General features: G+C 46.3%; 1 protein-coding gene across 1 annotated transcript in view; it reads right to left on the reverse strand.

Annotated features, from left to right (window-relative positions):
- Nucleotides 1–25,346, reverse strand: part of LOC129475920 (dehydrogenase/reductase SDR family member on chromosome X) — a 316,179-nt gene that overhangs the window by 128,279 nt on the left and 162,554 nt on the right. The window lies entirely within an intron of this gene.

The raw sequence follows: 25,346 nt of genomic DNA on the forward strand, positions 1-25,346 counted from the left end.
CTTGAACCCAGGAGGTGGAGTTTGCAGTGAGCCAAGATTGCACCATTGCACTCCACCCTGGACAACAAGTGCAAGACTCCATCTCAAAAAAAAAAAAAAAAAAAAATACAATAATTAGCCGGGTGTGGTGGTGTGCACCTGTAATCCCAGAACTTTGGGAGGCTGAGGCAGGCAGATCAACTGAAGCCGGGAGTTCGAGACCAGGCAGGCCAACATGGTGAAACCCTGTCATACTAAAAATACAAAATACAGCCGGGTGTGGTGGCGGGCACCTGTAATCCCAGCTACTCGGGAGGCTGAGGCAGGAGAATCGCTTCAACCCAAGAGGTGGAGGTTGCAGTGAGCCGTGATCGTGCCACTGCACTCCAGCCTGGGTGACACAGCAAGACTCTGTCTCAAAAAAAGAAAAAAAAAAAAAAAAAAAGAATGTGGAGAATCATGTCATGGTGCAGAGGGCAGGCTTGTGGAAGCATGCAGAATGTAGAAGAAAAAGATGATGACATGAAGTGATTGGAGAAAAGAACATGAAAGAGATGGAAACCAGTTGAGAGGCAACATCCAATGTTGGTATCTCTGAAGACAAGAACTGGGAGAAAGAGACACAGAAACAAGGTTGATCCTTCACAGGTTTGTACTGTACAGGTCACTTAAATGTGGATTTTCTTCCACCTCTGCCACCCCTGAGAAAGCCAGACCAACCTCTCCTCTTCCTCCTTCTCCTCCTCAGCCTCATGGATGTGAAGATGACGAGGATGATCCCTTTCCACTTAAGGAATAGTAAATATAGTTTCTCTTTCTTATGATTCTCTTGGTAACGTTTTCTTTTCTCTAGCTTCCTTCAGTCTAAGCATACAGTATGCAATGCATAGAACATAGAAAATATGAATGACTGAATCACCTGTTTATGTTATTGGCGAGGGTTCCTCTAAACAGTAGGCTATTAGTAGTTAAGTTTTCGGAGAATCAAAAGGTACACATGGGCCAGGCGTGGTAGCTCACACCTGTAATCTCAGCACTTTGGGAGGCTGAGGTGGGTGGATCACCTGAGGTCACAAGTTCAAGACCAGCCTGAACAAAATGGTAAAACCCCGTCTCTACTGAACATACAAAAATTAGCCAGACGTGGTGGCGGGCGCCTGTAATCCCAGCTACTCAGGAGGCTGAGGCTGGAGAATTGCTTGAACCCAGGAGGCGGAGATTGCAGTGAGCCAAGATCACGCCATTTCACTCTGGCCCGGGCAACAAAAGTGAAACTCTGTCTCAAAAAAGAAAAAAAAAAGTTACACAAGGATTTTTGACTGTGTGAGGGGTTGGTGTCCCTAACCCCCATGATTTTCAAGGGCGAATTGTAAATGGAAAGGTTTCGTGCAAAGAAAAAAAAAAAATCCCTGAGATAAAAACCCAGATCTCTCATTATAAGACGTATAGTAAGCCATACAGTTTATTTTTAAATGCCCATATGTCCATCAGCCTCATCCTGATAAAACTGTGGCGCTTTAAAGATCAAGAGAAAATCCTAAAAGCATCAAGGGAGGGAGAAAAAGGACATCTGTCAATGGAAAAGCAAATCAGGTGGAAAGAGCTCTTCATCAATGTGAGATTTCAGTAAGGAATAAAGAAACAGCTACAGAGTCCTGAACGACAAAGCAGCTCAACAAATAACTCTAGACCCGATGTGGGAAAACGAGATTTGTCTCAAACACTTTGGGACTCAGGAAATCAAAAAGAAAAAAAAGAATCATTGCTTGTTTCTCTAAAACTGTGCCCAGACACACACACTATAGCAACCTCAGATTTCCACGCAAATCACTAACCCATTCATAGGGAAACACAGGCGCTGTGTGTCAGATCAAGGATTCACCTACATAACGGCGGTTATCAAATGGAAAACAGAGAAACACATGTACATCACCGGGGTGTGGCTACCATAGTCAAAACGGGGTAACTCTTGAGAAAAACATCCTATTTACAAGACGCTTATTTCAAAAAACAAATTACAGACTGGGACAAAAAGAATCCTCAAAACACCAACCAGAACCAAGTGATAGCATGTGGTGGAGGGCTAGGGTTATGCTACTTTGTCTTCAAAAGGCAGAACCTGTCGTTCTAATTTAATTTCTGAAGTTACTCAAGTGAGAAACGGAGTTAGCTAACACTTGGTTTAAAGTAACAGAAGTTTCAAAGAGCTTCTGCACAGCCAAGGAAACTATCAACAGAGTGAACAACCTATAGAATGAGAGAAAGTATCTGCCAACTATGCATCCGACAAAGGTTTAATATCCAGAATTTATAAGGAACTTAAACAAATTTACAAAAAAAAAAAAAAAAAAAAAAGAAATCCCACTGAAAGCAAACCCTTTGCCACGTCAGGCAAAGGACATGAACAGACACTTTTCAAAAGAAGATATACATGTAGCTGGCCGGGCGCGGTGGCTCACGCCTGTCATCCCAGCGCTTTCGGAGGCTAGGGCGGGCGGATCACGAGGTCAGGAGATCGAGACCATCCTGGCTAACACGGTGAAGCCCCGTCTCTACTAAAAATACAAAAAATTAGCCAGGCGTGGTGGCAGGGTTGAGGGCTTGATGTGTGGGAGGCATATTACTAAATAATTGATTACCTTGTTTAACCTTTGCAACATTCTTCTGAGGTAGATCTTACTATTCTTCCCATTTCATAGATGAGGAAAATGAGGCTTAGAGAAGTTAAGTAAATGGCACAATATTCCTTAGTTAGTAAACGGCGAATTTAAATCCAGTTTGGAAAGACAGACGTGCTTTGGTTATGCATACCTTGATTTCTGAAAAAGTGCATGTAACTGAAGTCTTAAAAACCAAAGCTACTCGGGAGGCTGAGGCAGGAGAATGGCATGAACCTGGGAAGCAGAGGTTGCAGTGAGCCGAGATCGCACCACCGCTCTCCAGCCTGGGCGACAGTGAGACTCTGTCTCAAAAAAAAAGACATACATCCAGCCGACAAGCATACGAAAAAACATTCAACATCACTGATCATTAGAGACACGCAAATCAAAACCAAAATGAGATACCATCTCACACCAGTCAGAAAGGCTATTACTAAAACCTCAAACAACAGATGCTGGCAAGGTGGCAGACAAAAAGGAACACCTAGACACTGTTGGTGGGACTGTAAATTAGTTCCAACATTGTGTAAGGCAGTGTGACCCTTCCTCAAAGACCTAAAAACAGAAATATCATTCAACTCAGCAATCCCATTCCTGGGTATATACCCAAAGGAATATCAATCATTCTGTCATAAAGACACACACACCTGTATGTTCATGGCAGCACTTTTCACAGTAGCAAAGACATGGGACCAATCTAAATGCCCATCAGTGATAGACTGAATAAAGAAAATATGGTACATAGGCCAGGCGTGGTGGCTCATGCCTGTAATTCCAGCACTTTGGGAGGCCAAGGTGGGTGGATCACAAGGTCAGGAGTTCGAGACCAGTCTGGCCAAAATGGTGAAACCCCGTCTCTACTAAAAATACAAAAAAATTAGCTGGGCTTGGGGGCATGCACCTGTAATCCCAGCTACTTGGGAGGCTGAGACAGAGGAATTTTCAAGGGTGCAGCGAGCTGAGGCTGAGGAATTTAAGGGTGCAGTGAGCTGAGGTTGCACCACTGCACTCCAGCAGCCTGGGTGACACAGCAAGACTTCATATCAAAAAAAAAAAAAAAAAGAAAGAAAGAAAGAAAAAGAAAATACGGTACATAGACACCATGGAATACTATGCAGCCATAAACAAGAACAAGATCATGTCCTTTGCAGAAACATGGATGGAGCTGGAGGCGATTATCCTCAGCAAACTAATGTAGGAACAGCAAAACCAAATACTACATGTTCTCACTTATCAGTGAGAGCTAAATGATGAGAACATATGGACACAGAGAGGGGAACAGCATTCATTGAGGCCTATCAGAGGGTGGGAGGAGGGACAGGATCAGGAAAATAACTAATGGGTACTGGGCTTAATACCTGGGTGATGAAATAATCAGTACAACAAACCCCCACGACACGACTTTACCTATGTAACAAACCTGCACCTGTATCCCTGAACTTAAAAAAGGTTTTTAAAAATTATTAAAGTTTGAACTATAAGAATCAAAATTTCCAGAAGGTTGGGGTGATGAGGCATGAAGCTTCCCTGGGTGCAAAAGAACTCACCATTGCCACCCACGGCAAAAAGAAAAGTGCCACAGAAGCAAAAAAAAAAAAAAAAAAAAAAGATATAAAGCATATTAACATTTATTCAACATCTCATTAAACATTTAGCAAGAGTGAAGGATGGACTATCCAAGAGGGTTATAATGCGGCCAGGCAGAGTGGCTCACACCTGTAATCCCAGCACTTTGGGAGGCCGAGGCAGGCGGATCACAAGGTCAGGAGTTCAAGACCAGCCTGACCAACATGGTGAAACCGTGTCTCTACTAAAAATACAAAAATGAGCCAGGTGTGGTGGTGCGTGCCTGTAATCCCGGCTACTCGGGAGGCTGAGGCAGGAGAATAGCTTGAACCCGGGACCGGAGATTGCAGTGAGCCGAGATCACGTCACCGCACTCCAGCCTGGGCAACAGAGCGAGACTGTCTCAAAAAAAAAAAAAAAAAGAAAAAAAAAATACACATCACCCACCGTTTCTTGGGTATCAATATCCACCTCTGGAATGACTGAAGGGTCATTAATCTAGGACGGTAATGGAGCCAGGTTATCACCAAGTTTAGTAAGGACATCCTTGCTTTTGTCACTCACTGCTCTCTTGGTGGAGTTGGTAGCGAGACATGGCCTGATGTGGGCAGATGCTTAGACAGGGAACACGGCTTCCTTTTCCTGGAATGGCAAGGACTTCGAATTCTGCCCCCTCACTTCCAACGTTAGATATGTCACGGTTGAATGACTGAACACCAAATACATATCCGGAGCGAGAAATGGCGTGATGCTTTCAGAGGAAGGATGGAGCTGGAATCTGGGGAATGAGGAAATGGCTTTTCCCTCTTTGTATGTTTAGTGATGATAAGAGCAACTGGTTCTGACAGCTCCTACTGGCCGCTACCTACTGGCTGGCTGGAGCGTTGGCTTTGCTTAGAGAAAATGCAACATTTCAAGAGGGGACACTTTCCATACACATTATCATAAAAGTTTGTTTGTGAGATGGAGTTTTCACTCTGTCGCCCAGGCTGGAGTACAGTGGCGCGATCTTGGCTCACCGCAACCTCCGCCTCCCAGGTTCAAGCGATTCTCCTGCCTCAGCCTCCTCAGTAGCTGAGATTACAGGCACGTGCCACCACGCCCAATTTTTGTATTTTTAGTAGAGATGGCATTTCACCATGTTGGTCAGGCTAGTCTCAAACTCCTGACTTTGTGATACACCCACCTCGGCCTCCCAAAGTGCTAGGATTACAGGCATGAGCCACCGCACCCAGACCAACAAAACTTTTTAAAATGCTATCAGTCATGCTATAATGATCATCATAACTTATGATAGGTACAAACTATAGAATCCACAACTGCTCACCAAGGTCTTCTAAAGACCTAAATCTGTGGTTTATTGAGGTTCTTTGAAACCCCTCAATTTTCTTATTGGCATTAATGATTGAATTTTTAATGAGGGGGGGATCTGCCCAAGTATTAAGAGGGACAAAGAAGGATACAGAGAGCTGGAGTTCCATCAGTTCCGCCTGGTTAATGTGTCCTTCTGAGCACACAGCAAGCCCTACCCTGTTTTTGTGGTAAGGTCTCATTCCTATACAGAACGTGGCACGATTCAAATTCTATAAAGAAGATGTCTGGATAAGCACTGTTGATTGACTGTCTGATTAGAGGTACTTTTAATGGAATAGGCAGAAAATGCAAATATCTAATGAACATGCTGGAGAGGTTCCCCATCAGCATTTCATTTTCTTTTCTTCAAAAATTAATTACAGTGTGGCTGCATTTCTGTGGATTCAGTGTTTCTAATTCTTTCTTCAATTAGTCCTTTAATTTGCTTCCCAAGGAGACACGTGGATATACAACACGTGCTTCAGTTAACAATGCCAACGGCCACCACATATTAAAAAAAAAAAAAGATGGCACTCCATGAGCAGAGGTGATGGCCAGTGCCCATGCATTCTTGATACCAGTGGTTAATAGTTTAAAATAAACACAGTGACATTTTCTCGTCACTAAAAGGAATTTCAAAGTTCATTTTCAAATTCAAAGAAAAGGAAGGCTGGAGTGGATTGGAAAACAGGCTGCAGGCTAAGAACTTTTAAGAGTCCTAGAGATGGTGGGGTGCTGGTGTCACTGTTATTTCATTGATTTTCCTTGTCCACAGCCATTTTCAAGACTCGTATTTCAGGGGCTTAGATGGTTTGTCTCATATCCCTGCTGTTTGTAGCAACAACCACTCTACGGAAGGCTCCCAGGGAAAGACCCATAAGGTCTACCTTGTTTTTGTTTGTTTTTGAGACAGAGTCTCGTTCTGTTGACCAGGTTGGAGTGCAGTGGTGTGATCTTGGCTCACTGCAATCTCCGCTTACCGGGTTCAAGTGATTCTCCTGCCTCAGCCTCCCGAGTAGCTGGGATTACAGGCGCCCACCACCATACCCCGATAATTTTTGTATTTATAGTAGAGACAGGGTTTCACCATGTTGGCCAGACTAGCCTCGAAATCCTGACCTCGTGATCTGCCCACCACAGCCTCCCAAAGTGCTGGGATTGCAGGCGTGAGCCACCATGCCTGGCCAGGTCTCCCTTATAAATGATATGAGCATAGGTGGAGGAGTTGAACACTGGAGAAGGATGGATCAATAACTCCATCCAACCACAGGTGCTCCCATTTCTGGGTGTCTAATCCCCACCCTTGAGATCATGCCTCCATTTTATAACTGTTCTATGGTATCATGCCGCCATTTTATCACTGTTCTATGATATCATGCCACCATTTTCTCACTGTTCTATGATATGCCTCCATTTTATCAGCTCTATATCATGCCGCCATTTTATCACTGTCCTATGATATCATGCTGCCATTTTATCACTCTTCTATGGTATCATGCTGCCATTTTATCACTGTTCTATGATATCATGCCTCCATTTTATCACTGTTCTATATCATGCCGCCATTTTATCACTGTTCTATGATATCATGCCACCATTTTATCACTCTTCTATGGTATCATGCTGCCATTTTATCACTGTTCTATGATATCATGCCACCACTTTATCACTGTTCTATATCATGCCTCCATTTTATCACTGTTCTATGATATCATGCCGCCATTTTATCACTGTTCTATGATATCATGCCGCCATTTTATCACTGTTCTATGATATCATGCCGCCATTTTATCACTGTTCTATGAAAAATAACACATCAGCATCAAAGGAGATGAGGGAACATGCATGATGGAGCCATGGGAGAAGAATCCCCACCACAAAACCGGCCCAGGATCCTGGGCACAGAGATATTTCCACACTCAACACAGGGGGACTGAGGTGAAAGGAGAGGGCTGGGTGGGATGGAGGAGATAGGGGAGGAGACCACTGATCCACAGCACAACCATGTTTGGAGGGGAATCATAATGCTATGTAGGATGTCTAAGTTCTCCTCAAGATGCGAGGCTGGGAGTCCCTTTCCAGAGCCTCAGAGAGCATACTGCTCTTAGGTCCAGGTTACTGCCATTGAATGGCAGTAGGCATGTCCCCACAGAACTGGGCTGGCCTCTGTAGGGAGCTACATTGGTGGTTTTCCACTGGAGGCCTTTTTCTTTCCCCCTCCCCCAGGAACATATAGAAATGTCTGGAGGTATTTTTGGTTGTTATAACTGCGGTGGGGGGTACAGTGGGTACATCCATGTCAAGTGGGTGGAGCCCAGGAATGCTGCTCAACACCCTACAGTCCACAGCATGGCCCCACCACAGAGAATCATCCAGCTCCAGATGGACATACTGCCAAGGTTGATGAAGCCTGCCTTAGCACGACAGATTGTATGCAAATGTGATCCATTTGTCTGTGTGCCTATCATCCAACTGGCTTCCTATCATCTATCACCTACCATTTATCTATCAACTATTTATAGAACATCTATCGACCTATTTACCACCTATCACCTACTTATCTACCATCTATCATTTATCTATTTACCATTTACCATCTATCTATCATCTACTGATCTATCTACCCTCTATCATTTATCTATTTACCATTTATCATCTATCATCTACTTATCTACCATCATTTATGTATTTACCATTATCATCTAACAAGTACTTATCACCTTAGATCATTATATAGCATCTGTTTATCTACTCTCTACTGTCTATCATCCACCTATCATCTACTGACCATTGATCATTTACTTGTCATCTATCCTCTATCACCTATCATTGATCACAATCTACCATTGACCATTACTATCTATCTAGCTATTATCTATCATCTATCTAGCTATTTTCTGTCTAATATCTATCCATCATCTATCTATATCACAGTGGTTTTCAACTGAGCAAAATTTTGCCTCCTCAAGGACAATTGGCATATCTATCTGTCTGTCATTTCCTCATTTATGAAATTAGGGGTAATAAAAATGCCTGCCTTAAAAATTGACAAATGAGATCTAATTAAACTAAAGAGCTTTTGCAGAGCAAAAGAAACTATCATCAAACAGGCAACCTACAGAATGGGAGAAAATTTTTGCAATCTATTCATCTGACAAAGGTCTAATGACCAGAATCTACAAGGAAATTAAATAAATTCTCCTGCCTCAGCCTCCCTAGTAGCTATGACTACAGGCACCCACCACCATGCCTGGCTAATTTTTATATTTTTAGTAGAGACAGGGTTTCACCATGTTGGCCAGGCTGGTCTCAAACTCCTGAACACAAATGATCCACCCACCTTGGCCTCCCAAAGTGCTGGGATTACAGGTGTGAGCCACTGCGCCTGGCCAGGTTTTGGCCTTTTTCATGCCACTTTACTTTCATCTTTACTTCTTTCTCCTGTATGCCTAGAGACTTCATCCTAAGAGCTTGTCCTCATATCACCTCCCAGAATATGCAAACTTACAATCTCTTTACTTCTTAAAATTTTGCCTTGGGGCTACCAAGCTCTGAAGGTGGAAGTGAGATTTCCTCAAAATGCACTGAAATGGGTAAATCCTCACTTGCTTTCATAGGTATGAAATCTTTAACCTGAGGTAGCTCAGGGATGCCTATGGCTCCCAGGACACTCGACCACAGCAAAGGGTGGCTGCCTTGGATGAGCAGCAGGTGGACACTACAGCTCTACGAACACCGGGGCCTGTCGGGGGGTTGGGGACAAGGGGAGGGAGAACATTACGACAAGTACCTAATGCATGCGGGGCTTAAAACCTAGATGACGGGTTAACAGGTGCAACAAACCACCATGGCACATGTATACCTATGAACTAGTTCTAGGAACAGTTCACTGAACACGAGCGTTCTATGAACCCCCTCTCCCTGTCTGAAATGAAGGCTGTCTTCACATGACATCCTACCCTCTGCCCAGTGTCTTTCCTGAATGGGAATCTCTTCACCACACGGCCGCCTCATCACAAACCCTTCTCTAAACCCTTACAATAGGCAGGAAACTGTTCACACCCCCATGACGGCTGATGGCAGCAGAGAAAATATTAATTATAAGAAAATAGGCTGGGTGTGGTGGCACACACCTTTAATCCTAGCACTTCGGGAGGCCGAGGCGGGCAGATCATCTGAGGTCAGGAGTTTGAGACCAGCCTGGCCAACATAGTGAAACCCCATCTCTACTAAAAATACAAAACTAGCCTGGCGTGGCTAGGCACGGCCGTAATCCCAGCTACTCGGGAGGCTGACACAGAAGAATCACTTGAACCCAGAGGTGGAGGTTACGGTGAGCCAAGACCACGCCACTGCACTCCAGCGTGGGCAACAAGAGAAAAACTCAGTCTCAAAAAAATTAAAAAAAGAAAAAATAGTTCAGGGAATTCTTGGAAATTGTATTTTTATACCCCCTAATATTTAAGTGACCACTGATATACAACCAGGATAGAGGGGTTAATAAACAAAGGATAGCGTTCTTTGCTGCATCCTGGATTTATTTTTTTCTGTAACAACAGTCTCATTCCATCAGCCAGGTCGAAGAGCAGTCGACCAGTCACAGCTCACTGCAGCCTTGACCTCCTGGTCTCAAGCAATCCTCCTGCCTCAGCATCTTGAGATGCTGGGACCAGAAGCATATGCCATCATACCCGGATAATTTTTTTTTTCCTGTAGAGACGAGATCTTGCTATGTTGCCCAGGCTAGTCTCAAATTCCTAGGCTCAAGTGATGCTCCTGCCTTGGCCTCCCAAAAGTGCTGGGATTACAGGCAGGAGCCACCATGGATCATTCGTGTCTGCAATATTCTCACTCCTTTGCACCAGAATAAAACCCAGCCTCCTGGAAAGTTGACTCTGAGCCTTTGTGAGGATGTCTCTGTGCGGTTTCTCGTCTGAATGCAGCCATTTCACAAACACCAGCCATTCCCCAGGCTTCGGATAAGCCACTCCCCATCAGGAAGATACAGGGCCCCCTTTCAAGAGGAACCACAATGGCTAAAACTGCAATCTTCACAGCACACATATCTTCAGCAAATAAAGAGAGATGCTAGCCGGGCACAGTGGCTCACGCCTGTAATCCCAGCACTTTGGGAGGCCGAGGCGGGCCGATCACAAAGTCAGGAGTTCAAGACCAGCCTGACCAACATGGTGAAATCCCATCTCTACTAAAAATACAAAAATTAGCCAGGCGTGGTGGTAGGTGCCTGTAATCCCAGCAACTCAGGAGGCTGCGGCAAGAGAATCGCTTGAACCTGGGAGGCAGAGGATGCAGTGAGCCAAGCTCATGCCACTGCACTCCAGCCTGGGAGATAGAGCGAGACTCTGTCTCAAAAAAAAAAAAAAAAAAAAAAAAAAGCAAAGCTACATTCTCAGATAATTAGTTTTACATTGAAACTTCATTTGGGAATTGAAAATAAGAACAGGGAAAATACATTTTTCTTTTCTAGAGAAAATAAACAAGGACAAAGATGCATGGAAAATAATATTTTAAAGTCTCCTATTGACCTAAGTTATAAAGTCATTTTTTATGTAATAACAAAATAATTGGAGAGGCGTACCCAAGAGCACAATAATATCTGAAATGTCTTATTTCATGTACACTCAGGCACACAGACACATACATAATTTATAACTAATTTAGCAAAATGTTATGATTTGATACAACTGGATGGTGGGTACACAAATGCTGTTCAAATTATTCTCTGCATCTTTCAAATGTGTGAAATGTTTTATAATGAAACGTTTTTATGAGGCACATTGAAGTTCAAACAATTGCTAAACAAGGAAAAAGATAAATGGTTGTATTCAAATGCTTACGGGTATTTACTCATTAAGAATATTTTGAGGCCAGGCGCGGAGGCTCACGCCTGTAATCCCAGCAGTTTGGGAGGCCAAGGAGGGCGGATCACTTGAGGTTAGGAGTTCACGACCAGCCTGGCCAACATGTCAAAACCCCATCTCTACTAAAAATACAAAAATTACCCGGGCATGGTGGCAGGTGCCTGTAATCCCAGCTACTCAAGAGGCTGAGGCAGGAGAATCACTTGAACCTGGGAGGCAGATGTTGCAGTGAGCCCAGATCATGCCACTGAACTCCAGCCTGGGCAACAGAGTAAGACTCTGTCTCAAAAAAATAAATAACCCAGGAGGTGGAGCTTGCAGTGAGCCGAGATCGCACCCCTGCACTCCAGCCTGGGCGAAAGAGCGAGACTCCATCTCAAAAAAAAAAATAAAAGTAAATAAATAAAATAAAGAATATTTTGAAAGTACACGTTGCCTTCTGTGTAAATTAAAAGCCAATGAAAGGCTTCTGATTTTCATGGCGTCTTATTTCCGCCCTATAGAAGCAAACCTACCACACCCTTCATTCAGGAGCCTTCATGACCCTACCAAGGGGGAAAGAGCTTGGCTTTTGAATGAGTTTAAGAGCTTTGCTTCTGCGGTTGAGAATTCCCCCCAGCCAGCATTCCATGTTGAGAGACAGTGGTTAAGCTGATGTGGAAATAACACAAGAAATCTTGTCTGAAGATGGGTGATACCAACATTAGAACTGGACACAGCAGGTACTGTGATTCAGGCGAAACTCTCACCCCTAATTGGTGGAGAGAGAAAAAGAAAATGAGCAAATGAGCTCTGATTTTGAAGAACTTCATTTTAATCAGGTTTATCTTAATGTCCTGTGAGTCAACAAGGTGCAGCTGGACTAGATGTGGGTGTGGAGTATTCGTGAGGGGCTAAGGGACTCTCCTATGTGTTTAGTTTATTTATTTATTTTTTTTGGAGTCAGAGTCTCACCCTGTCACCTAGGCTGGAGTGCAGTGGCGCGATCTCAGCTCACTGCAACCTTCATCTCCCAGGTTCAAACGATTCCCCTGCCTCAGCCTCCTAAGTAGCTGGGACTACAGGCTCGCACCAACAAAATTAGCTGGGGCTAATTTTTTGTATTTTTGGTAGAGACAGGGTTTCACCATGTTGGCCAGGCCGGTCTAGAACACCTCACCTCAAGTAATCCACCCACTTCACCTCCCAAAGTGCTGGGATTACAGGCGTGAGCCACAGCACCCAGCCCCAGCTAATTTTTATATTTTAGTAGAGAAGGGTTTCACCGTGTTGCTCAGGCTGGTCTCAAACTCCTGACATGAAGTGATCTGCCCGCCTTAGCCTTCCAAAGTGCTGGGATCACAGGCATGAGCCACTGCGCCCAGCCCAAACTCTCCTATTGAAACCTGCAGGACAGAGACCCCAAGGCTGTCTTTTCCAGCAGGAGCTCCGGGTTCATGACTGAGGATAGATGCTTCTCAACCTGCTGACTCTCCAAAGAGCTTGCAAGCGGGCACAGATGAACCAAGCTCACCTTCTGACAATGACACTTGCAGAATGGCACACCATGAGTTTTGTCTCCAAATGCAACATTCCCCCAGTTTAAGGAGTCCCAGTTCGTCTTTTTCGTTTGCTTTTTTTTTTTTTTTTTTGAAACAGAGTCTCACTCTGTCTCCCAGGCTGGAGTACAGTGGTGCGATCTTGGCTCACTGCAACCTCCGCCTCCTGGGTTCAAGCAATTCTCCTGCCTCAGCCTCCCAAGTAGCTGGGATTACAGGCACCCACCACCACACCCGGCTAATTTTTGTATTTTTAGTAGAGACGGGATTTCGCCATGTTGGCCAGGCTGGTCTCCAACTCCTGACCTCAGGTGATCCACCTGCCTCAGCCTCCCAAAGTGCTGAGATTACAGAAGTGAGCCACTGTGCCTGGACTTTTTTTTTTTTGAGACGGAGTCTCGCTCTGTCTCCCCGGCTGGAGTGCCATGGCACGATCTCAGCTCACTGCAACCTCTGCCTCCTGGGTTCAAGCAATTCTCCTGCCTCAGCCTCCCCAGTAGCTGGGATTACAGGCACCCGCCACCACGCCCGGCTAATTTTTGTAGTTTTAGTAGAGATGGGATTTCACCATGTTGCTCAGGCTGGTCTCAAAGTCTTGACCTCAGGTGATCCACCCGCCTCGGCATCCCAAAGTGCTGGGATAACAATCTGAGCCACCGTGCCCAGCTGAGGGCTATTTTACGAAGACACAATCAGTCCGTCATTGCACACAACTGTGCCGTTGGGAATCTGTGAAGGTTAAGAATTCCCCACTGCCTTTGTCTTCCAGAAAATGGCTTTACTGCAAAAACAAAACAAAACAAAAAAAAAAAAACAATTCCCTTCCTCATGACTCACAGATGCTTCCAAGTCAACCTAGGACAAGGCTGGCCACATCCTCCAAATTCATATTCTTTATTTACCCCTTCAGGGATGGACTGAATTCCTCATCTTCCTTGACCTGAACAAAATTCCCATCTAAAGTGATCACATTTTGGTTGGGTTTCTCTCCTTCCTATCAGGCCCTGGGATGCTGGGCCAGCCCCACCTGGAGCAAACGTCAGAAGATCAAGCAACGCTTCCTTAGGTCATGCTCAAAATTAGCTGTGCAGCCACAGGGTTTGGCAGCTTCTATCCAGGACTGAACCCCACCCACATCAAACGACCCCAATCACGGTTGTTCCGAGCATCACGTGCCCGTCCCTAGAAAAGAAAATTGTATGCTGCCTGCCCATACAAAGAAAATTGTATGCTAGCCTGAAATCCCAGATGTCACGGCTAGGGTGTGCTTCATGGTGCTATAGGCAACGTCCACCAGTGGTTGCATTAGTACCGCCTCTTCCCGTTATCAAAGTCCCTCCTCCTCTTGTTACAATAGTTCCTCCCCTATTACCATAATCCCTCCCCATCATTACCATAGTCCCTCCCTCCTCCTGCCATTCATTACCATAGTCCCTCCTTCCGTTACTGTAGTCCCCCCTCCTGCATTACCATAGTCCCTCCTTCTGTTACCAGACCCTCCTCCTTCCATTACCATAGACCCTCCTCCCGTTACCATAGTCCCTCCTGCCATTACAACAGACACTGTTACCAGTCCCCCCTTCTCACATTAGCATAGTCCCTCCTTCTGTTACCATAGACCCTCCTTTCGTTACCATAGTCCCTCCTTCTGTTACCATAGACCCTCCTTTCGTTACCATAGTCCCCCTCCCGTTAGCAGTCTCTCCTTCTGTTACCAGTCCCTCCTCCTCCCGTTACCATAGTCCACACTCCCCCCCTTACCACAGCCCCTCCTCCTCCCATTACAGTAGTCCCTCCTCCTCTTATTGCAAAAGCTCCCACCTGTGGGAATGATCTTTTCAAATGAAACTGTTGCTACCTGTGTATCTGGTGTCTCTATCACCATCATGGGACATCCTGAAAGGTGTACCTCATTACTGCAGAGTAGCAGTCTCTGCAGGGAAGTCCGTATCTTCTCTGCCCCAGATAACTGTGCTGTCCACAGCTGGACACTGGGCACTTGCCAGACAGTTAGTGCAATGAGGCATTCAGTTTTTCTTTTCCCTTAATTATCACTTATTTAATTTTCACGCATCACACGTGACCCCGACCCCTGTTCTGAGAACCATCATCGGAGAAATTTTCTTGAGGCTCGGGTTTCTTCTTTCTTTGCTACAAACTCCCAGGGCTACTTACTAAGGTGAAGAAAACACACTGTTATGTAATTCATTATACAGTCAACATATCTTTACCAGAACCAGAAAAATTCACTTTTAATGGTGAATCGGGTTGGGAAATACATGCTTCTAGTTTTCAGACGAAATACATGACTGATAAATCCCTTTTGTATTATACAAGAGAACCGGAGTGGAGTTTTGCTATAGATCTCCCAGACGCACCCCACAATTCCATGATTGACAGCGTGAGTGTGTCTATCACAGGAACTGCTGGGGGAAGGCAGGCAGTTGTGTCAGATTGGAACCAAATCACAAACGAAGCATAAATTCCAGGATCCTGTTCAGTATAAAAACCCAGGACCCAACAACAGCAAACGTAAGCAGTGAAGCCCCAGAGACCCCCTAGACCATCTAGCATGTTGGGGTTTTAGATTTGGAAGGGAGGGGTTGGTATTTCTCTTCCTTTTTTTTTTTCTTTTTTGAGACGGGGTTTTCCTCCTGTTGCCCACGCTGGAGTGCAATGGCGCAACCTCGGCTCACTGCAACCTCCGCCTCCTGGGTTCAAGCGATGCTCCTGCCTCAGCCTCCCGAGTAGCTGGGAGTACAGGCACCCGCCACCCTGCCCCGCTAATTTTTTGCATTTTTAGTAGACAGACGGGATTTCATCATGTTGGCCAGGCTGGTCTCGAACCCCTGACCTCAGGTGATCCGCCCGCCTCGGCCTCCCAAAGTGCTGGGATTATGGGCCTGAGCCACCGCGCCTGGCTGGGGGTTGGTATTTCTTGTGGCTCATAAACCGCGGCTCTACTTTCCATCTGTATTAGTTCATTCTCAGGCTGCTGACAGACATACCCGAGACGGGGTAATGTATAAAGAAAAAGAGCTTTAATGGACTCACAGTTCCACGGGGTTGGGGAGGCCTCACAACCAGGGCGGAAGACGAAAACCGCATCTCACACGGCGGCAGGCAAAACGGCTCCTGCCCGGGAACTTCCATTTATAAAAGCATCAGATCTCGTGAGAACACACTCGCTACCGCGAGAACAGGATGAGGGTCACCGCCCCCATGATTCAATTTCCTCCACCTGGCCCCGCCCTTCCCAGGTGGGGATTATTACAGTTCGAGGTGCGATGTGGGTGGGGACGTGGCCATCCCATCGTTACAGAGATTGTTGCAAGTTTGCCAGAATCCTCACACTCTTTTCAAAGGAGACCTTTCGAGAGAAACATCACCTAGGGAAGCTAGGCTGTGTTCCGAAGCGAGGCTGGAATTTCAAAACCAGCTTTTCCACTAAAACACCTCCTACATTTCCTCTGGGGCGTCTATTCTCCCCACGCCAGAATTAGGGGGTCTCTAGTCCCCCAGCTCTAAGGCCTTTCCAAGCAGGATAACCCTCTACATCCCGTGGAAACCACGGCTGCTGCAAAGAAGAGCTGAGGGATTGCAGTGCCGCTGAACCGAGTCACCCTGGAGTTATAAATTATCAGGCTGGAGAAAAGGGGGAAGGGGTTGTTGATCTGGAGCTGAAGCTTTCAGGGCTGAGCTGCCGACATGTGATACTTCAAGGGCCCCTGCGTACCTGACGCTGTGTGGACAGGTCGCACCCACATAGAGTTTGCAAGCCAACAGGGAACCTAGGCAGGCTTCCTGGAGGAGGCATCATCTGGCCAGGAAATAGAGGTGAGATGTTGACAGCAGGAGATGTTGAGAAAGGAGCCCAGGAGGAGGGTTATCAAAAATAGGGCACACAGGTGAGAGAGTGAGGGAAGAAGAAGCCACAGGAAGGAAGAAAAAAGGTCAATGATAGTGTGACGTAAAGTAAGTTCCTGTAGCATCTTAGCATACCAAGTTTGAGAAACAGTCGTGCATGGAATGAGGACAAAAAAGACCTCTGCACCTGCACACCTGCCCTCTACTCACCTGTCCAGCCCAGGCAGTGGCCTGCCACCCCCATGTGATTTGTATTGTTCTAAAGAAATGGAGTCTCAGTATGTTGCCCAGGCTGATCTCAAACTCCTGGGCTCATATGATCCTTCTGTCTCAGCCTCTGGAATCGCTGGGAATACACGGGCATGCCACCGTGCCTGGCTGATTTGGATTCTTGACAGAAGAGTTGGCTTTGAAATACTAGCATGTGGTTCTGTTTAAAAACAAACAAAGGCTTCTCGAAACAGACCACAGTGAGGCCAGGCTCAGGGCTGTAATCCCAGCACATTGGGAGGCTGTGGTGGGAAGATCCCTTGAGCTCAGGAGTTCAAGACCACCTGGGGCAACATAGTGAGACCTCATCCAAAAAATAAAAATAGCTGGGTGAGCGGCTGGGCACAGTGACTCACGCCTGTAATCCCAGCACTTTGGGAGGCCAAGGTGGGCAGATCACCTGAGGTCGGGGGTTTGAGGCCAGCCTGACCAACATGGAGAAACCCCGTCTCTACTAAAATACAAAAATTAGGCAGGCATATTGGTACATGCCTGTAATCCCAGCTACTTGGGAGGCTGAGGCAGGAGAATTGCTGGAACCCGGGAGGTGGAGGTTGCAGTGAGCCGAGATCACGCCATTGCACTCCAGCCCGGGTGACAACAGCGAGACTCCATCTCAAAAAAAACAAAAAACAAAAAATGAAGAACAAAGACTTCTCAAAAGAGACCACAGCGAGGCCAGGTTCAGGCCTGTAATCCCAGCACTTTGGGAGGCCGTGGTGGAAGGATCCCTTGAGCCCTGGAGTTCAAGACCACCCAGGGCAACATAGTGAGACCCTGTCTCTATGAAAAATAAAAATAGTTGGGTGTTGGTGGCATGTATGTGTAGTCTCAGCTATATGGGAGGCTGACGTGGGAGGATCGCTTGAGTCCAAGAGGTAGAGGCTGCAGTGAGCCAGATAGCACCACTACATTCCAGCCTGGGCAACAGAGTGAGAACCTGCCTCTAAAAAAAAAACATAAATAAAGAAAAATGAAAATAAACTATGCTGCATTCTTCAGACAACACTGTGACTACAGGGCAAGCTGGCCACGCTGTCATGGAAGGATGGAGCCCATCTCAAGGGGAATTTCTGGAGTGCAGAAAGCAACCACATCAGGTGGGAATACGCCCTCCCAGTCAGCAGGTGCGTTCTCAAATCTCCAGAGGGTAATCAGTGCCCATCACACAATGAATGAGCTTCCGATACGTGAAAGTATGGTATGCACACTGCGGCTATGAAATGTGGTTCGTTCTTGGATATCACGAACAGCATTGAAAAACTAAACCTTTTTCTTCTTGCAGAAAAGGCTGGGGCTTGTCATCACCGTCTCCTCCCTTCCTCTTGCAGTTTGTATTTAGCTGGGCACATGCCGTGTGGATCCCCGTTTCCTGCCTCCTAGGGGAGAATCCTCAGCAACTGTGTTGTTTTGGTTTCCTTGTGTGTTTGTTTCTTGATTTATTCTCTCTTGAGTCAGCAAGAGAATGGCTCGGTGGGTTGGTTTGCTTCTTTGTTTGTTTTTGAGACAGAGTCTCACTCTGTCGCCAGGCTGGAGGGCAGTGGCGCGATCTCGGCCCACTACAACGTCCGCCTCCCAGGTTCAAGTGATTCTCCTGCCTCAGCCTCCCGAGTAGCTGGGACTACAGGCATGCGCCCCCACGCCTGGCTAATTTTTGTATTTTTAGCAGAGACGGGGTTTCACCGTGTTGGCAAGGCTGGTCTCGATCTCCTGACCTCGTGATCCACCCGCCTCAGCCTCCCAAAGTGCTGGGATGACAGGCTGGAGCTACTGCACCCGGCAGGCTCAGTGGGTTTTAGGAGCATCCCAGCATTCCCCAGACATAAAATGTGCCTCTCTGTGATTTTTACTAACTCGCCTGGAGTCACCAATGTTGTTGCCATATTTTGACCAAAACAGCAATAAAAGGGGCAATTTTCCTAGGGGCTCTTGTTCTGGTGGAAGAAGGACTTCCCGCTGCCTGCATTGCAGGTGCCTCTGACTCAGGAGGAAAGGCAGAATTTGGCAACCACGGGAAGTCTTTTTTCGCTGAATCTAAATTCTACAGGGTGGCCGGGGCCGATTGCAGCACGGATCTGAGGCATTGTAGATGGCAAGAGTGCATGTGTGCGTGTGTGTGTGCATGTATGTCTACACTTGCCATAAACAAAAGCACAAAAGGGAAATGTCAGAAAGAAACCAGCAAAGGAAGCCAGCATCATCTGCGACCGTGGTGTCTGTTATCCACAGAGGATGACACCGTCATTGAGGTGGCCATGAAGAAAGGCTTTGAATGACACTCCCAGAACAAGAGCCTGGAGATCTAACATGCACTCTGATTCTGCCCCTAGCCTTGGGTGACGTGGGTTTAACTGTGACCTCACCAAGATGTGTCCACCCAGAACCTAGGAATGAAAGCTCACTTGGATATCAGATCTTTGCAGATGTCATTGCATACAATTAGGTTGCATTAGAGTAGTGTACACCGTTAATTGAGTAACTAGTGTCCTTGTAAGAAGAGGAACATTAGAGGCCGGGTACAGTGGCTCACGCCTGTCATCCCAGCACTTTGGGAGGCTGAGGCAGGCAGATCTTGAGGTCAGGAGATTGAGACCATCCTGCCCAACATGGTGAAACCCCATCTCTACTAAAAATACGAAAATTAGCCAGGCATGGTGGTGCACACCTGTAATCCCAGCTACTCAGGAACCTGAGGCAGGAGAATCACTTGAACCTGGGAGGCGGAAGTTGCAGTGAGCCGAGATCGCACCACTGCACTCCAGCCTGGGTGACAAGAGCAAAAACTCCATCTCAAAAAATAAAAAGGAGAAGAAGAGGAACATTGGGACATAGAGACACAGAGACCGCCATGACAAAGGTGGATACTGTATTGATGCTTCTACATCAGCCGTCCCCAGCCTTTCTGGCACAGGGACTAGTTTCATGGAACACAATTTTTCCACACACAAAAAAAAACTGTCTTCATAGGAAGACAGTCACTGTGAGTATAGGGGGAAGGATATGGGGATGATTTGAGCATATGACATTTATTGTGCACTTTATTTCTATTATGATTACATTAAATGAAGTAATTCTACAACTCACTGTCATGTAGAATCAGTGGGAGCCCCGAACTTGTTTTCCTGCAACTAGATGGTCCCATCCGGGGGGTGATGGGAGACAGTGACAGATCATCAGGCATTAGATTCTCATAAGAAGCATGCAACCCAGATCCCTGGTATGCCCAGTTCCCAATAGGGTTCTCAATCTTCTGATAATCTAATGCCACTGCTCATCTGACAGGAGGCGGACCTCAGGTGGTAATGCGTGCAATGGAAAGTGACTGTAAACACACATGAAGCTTTGCTCGGTACCGGTCCACAGCCAGGGGGTTGGAGTCCTCTGTTCTACAGGACAAGAAACAACCAGGGTTGCTAGCAAGTGAAGGAAGCCAGGAGAGATAGTGGAGGATCCTTCTCTAGGGCCTCCACAAGGGGCACAGCCCTGCCTTAATACTCAAGAACGAAATGCATTTCATAATTGCAGTGTGCACACAATCCTTTTTTTCTTTTGAGACAGAGTCTTGCTCTGTCACCAGGCTGGAGTGCAGTGGCTTCATCTGGACTCACTACAACCTCCACCTCCCGGGTTCAAGTGATTCTTCTGCCTCAGCCTCCCGAGTAGCTGGGACTACAGGTGCCTGCCACCACGCCCAGCTAATTTTTTGTATGTTTAGTAGAGACGGGGTTTCACCATGTTGGCCAGGATGGTCTTGATCTCTTGACCTCGTGATCCACCCGCCTCGGCCTCCCAAAGTGCTGGGATAACAGGCGTGAGCCACCGCGCCCGGCCATGTGCACACAATACTTTAACTTATTGAATGCTTATTTTTTGTGTCTGGTGCAATAGTGACCTGCTGGAGACTTGCGAATGTACTTAGTGAGTGGAAGGTTGTATTTCCACCTGGCTGTGTTGGCTTTCTGCACTCCAGGAATGTCCTTTGACACGGGCTCAGCCCTTGGATGACCAGGTGGTCAGCCTGCCTTGGCTGTGGACTTCTGGTGTCCAGAGCTGTCAGAGATTTGACTTCTGTGGCTTTCAGCCAGCTGGTTTGTAGAATTGTGTTGCAGCAGCTCCAAGAAGCTAAAATATTGAGCCTCCCCTATGACAGTGGACCCTTGAACACCACGGGTTGAATTTAATGGGCATCCCTTTATATGTGGATTTTCTCCTGCCTCTGCCACCCGAGACACCCGCTCCTCCTCCTCCTCCTCCTCCTCAACCTCAAGATGACGAGGATGAAGACCTTTATCATGAGCCACTTCCACTTGATAAACAGTAAAGATATTTTCTCATCCTTAACGATTTTTTTAAGGAAAATCACAGCTTACTTTATTGTAAGAATATAATATATAATATTTACTATATTTTTTTCTCTAGCTTACTTTATTGTAAGAATATAGTATATAATATATACTATATTTTTTTCTCTTTCTTACTTTTTTTTTTTGAGAGAGAGTTTTGCTGTTGTCACCCAGGCTGGAGTGCAGTGGAGTGATCTCGGCTCACCGCAACCTCTACCTCCCAGGTTCAAGTGATTCTCCTACCTCAGCCTCCCAAGTAGCTGGGATTACAGGTATGCACCACCACGCCTGGCTACTTTTTTGTATTTTTAGTACAGACAGGGTATCCCCATGATGGTCAGGCTGGTCACGAACTCCCAACCTCAGGTGATCCGCCTGCCTCAGCCTCCCAAAGTGTTAGGATTACAGGTGTGAGCCACTGCGCCCGGCCTCTGGCTTACTTTATTGTAAGAATATTACTATATTATTTGTGTCTGTTGCAATAATGCCCTCCCTCATGATCTGTCACTGTCTCCCATTACCCCTAGATGGGACCGTCTAGTTGCAGGAAAGGCTTCCAGCCAACAGCAAGCTATTAGTTAAGTTTTGGGGGAGTGAAGAGTTACACAAGGGTCTTCACGTGTCCCTAACCCTCATGTGGCTTCACAGTCCACTGTAAATGAATGTGTGGCAAGCAAAGAAAGAAGAAAATGAAGAAAAGAGGGAGGGGAATACCCTACCACTACACCAGACCATATATCACCAACGCCATTAATTCTTCCTTCTACGTGATAAGCCGGCAAAGTCCCTGTCCTTGATAACTGTGCCATTGACATCTGACTCCCAGTAGATGGATGATGACTAATGAGTCCTACGTGGCAAACAAATGAAGGGTTAATTAATCTGAGCCTGCCTGAGTTATCTGTGAATGAGGATAGCCCAGCGACTTGACAGTCATCTTAAATAGGTCAACGGATGATCAATCACGACTGAAATTCCACCGTAAAAGATTTGTCCACTCAACTGGAATTTAGTTCTAGGAAGAAAATGAGCGATCTGTGGGCTGGCAGTGGAGGTTTTTTTGTTTGTTTGTTTTTTAAATGATGCTGCTGTTTCTTAAAATGGGCTTTGACTTTTTTGTGTTATTCTATCCAGGAGAGCTCCTGAAGGACCCTGTAGGTGTGGGGGCATCCAAAACACATTAAGGCCAGATTCCTAGAGAAAGTTATTTTGCCGAAACAAAAATGATGTCTGGTGGCATCACAGGCTTTCTTTAATCCACTTGGGCTCAGTCATAATGGCAAAGCTAATGAACACAGAGGGATATTTGCAGAATGAAAGCAATTAGAACAACTATGAGGGTAATTAACTGGCTCAACACACTCGTCATCACATCTAGCAGGACTGCCAGAATCTGAGACTCAAAGACCCAAGGTTTTTCTTTTCTGTTGATTCCAAAATCCTGGATGGATTTCCTGCTGAAAGATTGCATTGGCCAGGCCCATTCGCTCACACCTGTAATCCCAGCACTTCAGGAGGCCAAGGCGGGCAAATCATGAGGTCAGGAGTTTAAGACCAGCCTGGCCAACATGGTGAAACCCTGTCTCTACTAAAAATACAAAACTTAGCTGTGCATGGTGGCACATCCCCATAATCCCAGCTACCCGGGAGGCTGAGGCAGGAGAATTGCTTGAACCAGGACCTGGGAGGCGGAGGTTGCAGTGAGCTGAGATTGTGCCACTGCACTCCAGCCTGGGCTACAGAGTAATACTCCGTCTCAAACAAGAAAAAGACTGCATTGCAGGATGAGATGTCTTAAAAAAAAAAAAAGTAGCTGTAATCTCTCATGGAACTATACAACCTTAGAAACATATGATAAGGAAGCAGTATGTTGAAGGAATACAGGGAAAGATGGTCTCTGCAGGTCCTACTGAGTCTAGCAGGGATGGTTCAGGAAAGATGTCTAGATATGATGTATGAGTTTACTATTGCTGCCGTTATGGTTTGGCTCTGTGTCCCCACTCAAATCTCACGTTGAACTGTAATTCGCATGGTTGGGGGAGGGACCTGGTGGGAGGTGATTGGATCATGGGGGCAGATTTCCCCCTTGCTGTTCTCATGATAGTGAGTTCTCACAAGGTCTGATAGTTTAGAAGTGTGTGGCATCCCCCCTTGCTCTCTCTTCATCCATCACCACCGAGCATTCATGCCGCACACGTAAACTCAAAGACTCAAGGTTGCCATGTGCTATGGTTTCAATGTCTGTGTCCTCTCGAAATCCCCATTTTTTTGTTACTGTTTTGTTTTGTGTTTGCTTTTTTGTTTTGTTTTGTTTTTTGAGATGGAGTCTCACACAGTCGCCAGGCTGGAGTGCAGTGGTGTGATCTCAGCTCACTGCAACCTCCGCCTCCCAGGTTCAAGCAATTCTCCTGCCTCAGCCTCCTGAGTAGCTGGGATTACAGGTGTGCACCACCACACCCGGCTAATTTTTGTATTTTTAGTAGAGACGGGGTTTCACCATGTTGGCCAGGCTGGCCTCGAACTCCTGACCTCAGGTGATCTGCCTGCCTCAGCCTCCTAAAATGCTGGGATTACAGGCATGAGCCACCATGCCTGGCCCCAGATCCCTGTCTTGAGACATAACCTACAAGGTGGTAGTGTTAAGAGGTGGAGCCTTTAAGAGGTGATGAGGTCATGAGGGTGGAGCCTCAGGAATGAGATGAGTGTCCTTCTAAAAGGGACCCCAGAGAGCTCCCTCAACCCTTCTGCCATGTGATGACAAGAGTGAGAAGGCACCGTCTGTGAACCAGGAAGCAGATCCTCACCAGACACTGAATGTGGCATGCTTTGATCTTGGACTTCTAGCCTCCAGAAGTGTGAGCCGTAAATCTCTTCTGTTTATCCATTATCTAGTGTGAAGTATTGTATTACGGCAGCCCAAATGGATGAAGACACCGTGTTTAGAGCTTCTAAAATTTATGTGGGCAGCAGATAAAGGATGAGTATAAAAGATGAAGAGGTGGCCAGGCGTGGTGGCTGCCTGTAATCCTAGCACTTTGGGAGACTGAGGCAGGTGGTTCATGTGAGGTCGGGAGTTCGAGACCAACCTGACCAACATGGAGAAACCCCGTCTATGCTAAAAATACAAAATTAGCCAGGTATGGTGGCGCATGCCTGTAATCCCAGTTACTCGGGAGGCTGAGACAGGAGAATCGCTTGAATCCAGGAGGTGGAGGTTGTGGTGAGCTGAGATCAGACCATTTCACTGCAGTCTGGGCAACAAGAGTGAAACTTTGTCTCAAAAAGAAAAAAATGAAGAGGCAAAAGAGCCAGAAGCAAAATGGGCATCAGCCTATTTCCCCTGAGGGCACTGGAAGTTCCCTAAGAGCGACAGGAAGAGTGACTAAAAGCACCTTTGTTACAACAGCGGCAGGCTGTAGCATCTCCGTTCTCAGGAAGAAGCCACAACCAAAAAAAAAAAAAAAAAAAGCCAGCAACACACATGAGGTGACAAGGATTTTCCTGAAAACTTCCAGCCTGACAGGTGCACGATTATTTTAAAAGCAGAGCCTAGATGTGCAAATCTGCAGGAGGGGTAACATGAAACTAAAGCGTGGCATTTTTTGCAAGCTATGTGGCTTCGTAGGAGAGTCTGCTCTATGGGGGGCCGTGGCCTGCACAGCTGACAGCATCGCTTCTCCTGCATAGTGCAAAACATGGACAAGAAGATACCTGAAGAGGAACTGTGGGTCTGCCTAGACTCAACTGGCTTAATTACAGTATTCAGAAGTGCAACACCTACTCTCTGGAGAAGCATTCCATTCCCTCTTTCTGGGCTCCCACAAGCACAGTCTTTGCTTGGCTGAGCAAAGGGAGCTGACAGCAGGATCCCTGAGTCTTCGGATATTA

Source organism: Symphalangus syndactylus, chromosome X, assembly GCF_028878055.3.
Source record: "Symphalangus syndactylus isolate Jambi chromosome X, NHGRI_mSymSyn1-v2.1_pri, whole genome shotgun sequence".
NCBI lineage: Eukaryota > Metazoa > Chordata > Mammalia > Primates > Hylobatidae > Symphalangus > Symphalangus syndactylus.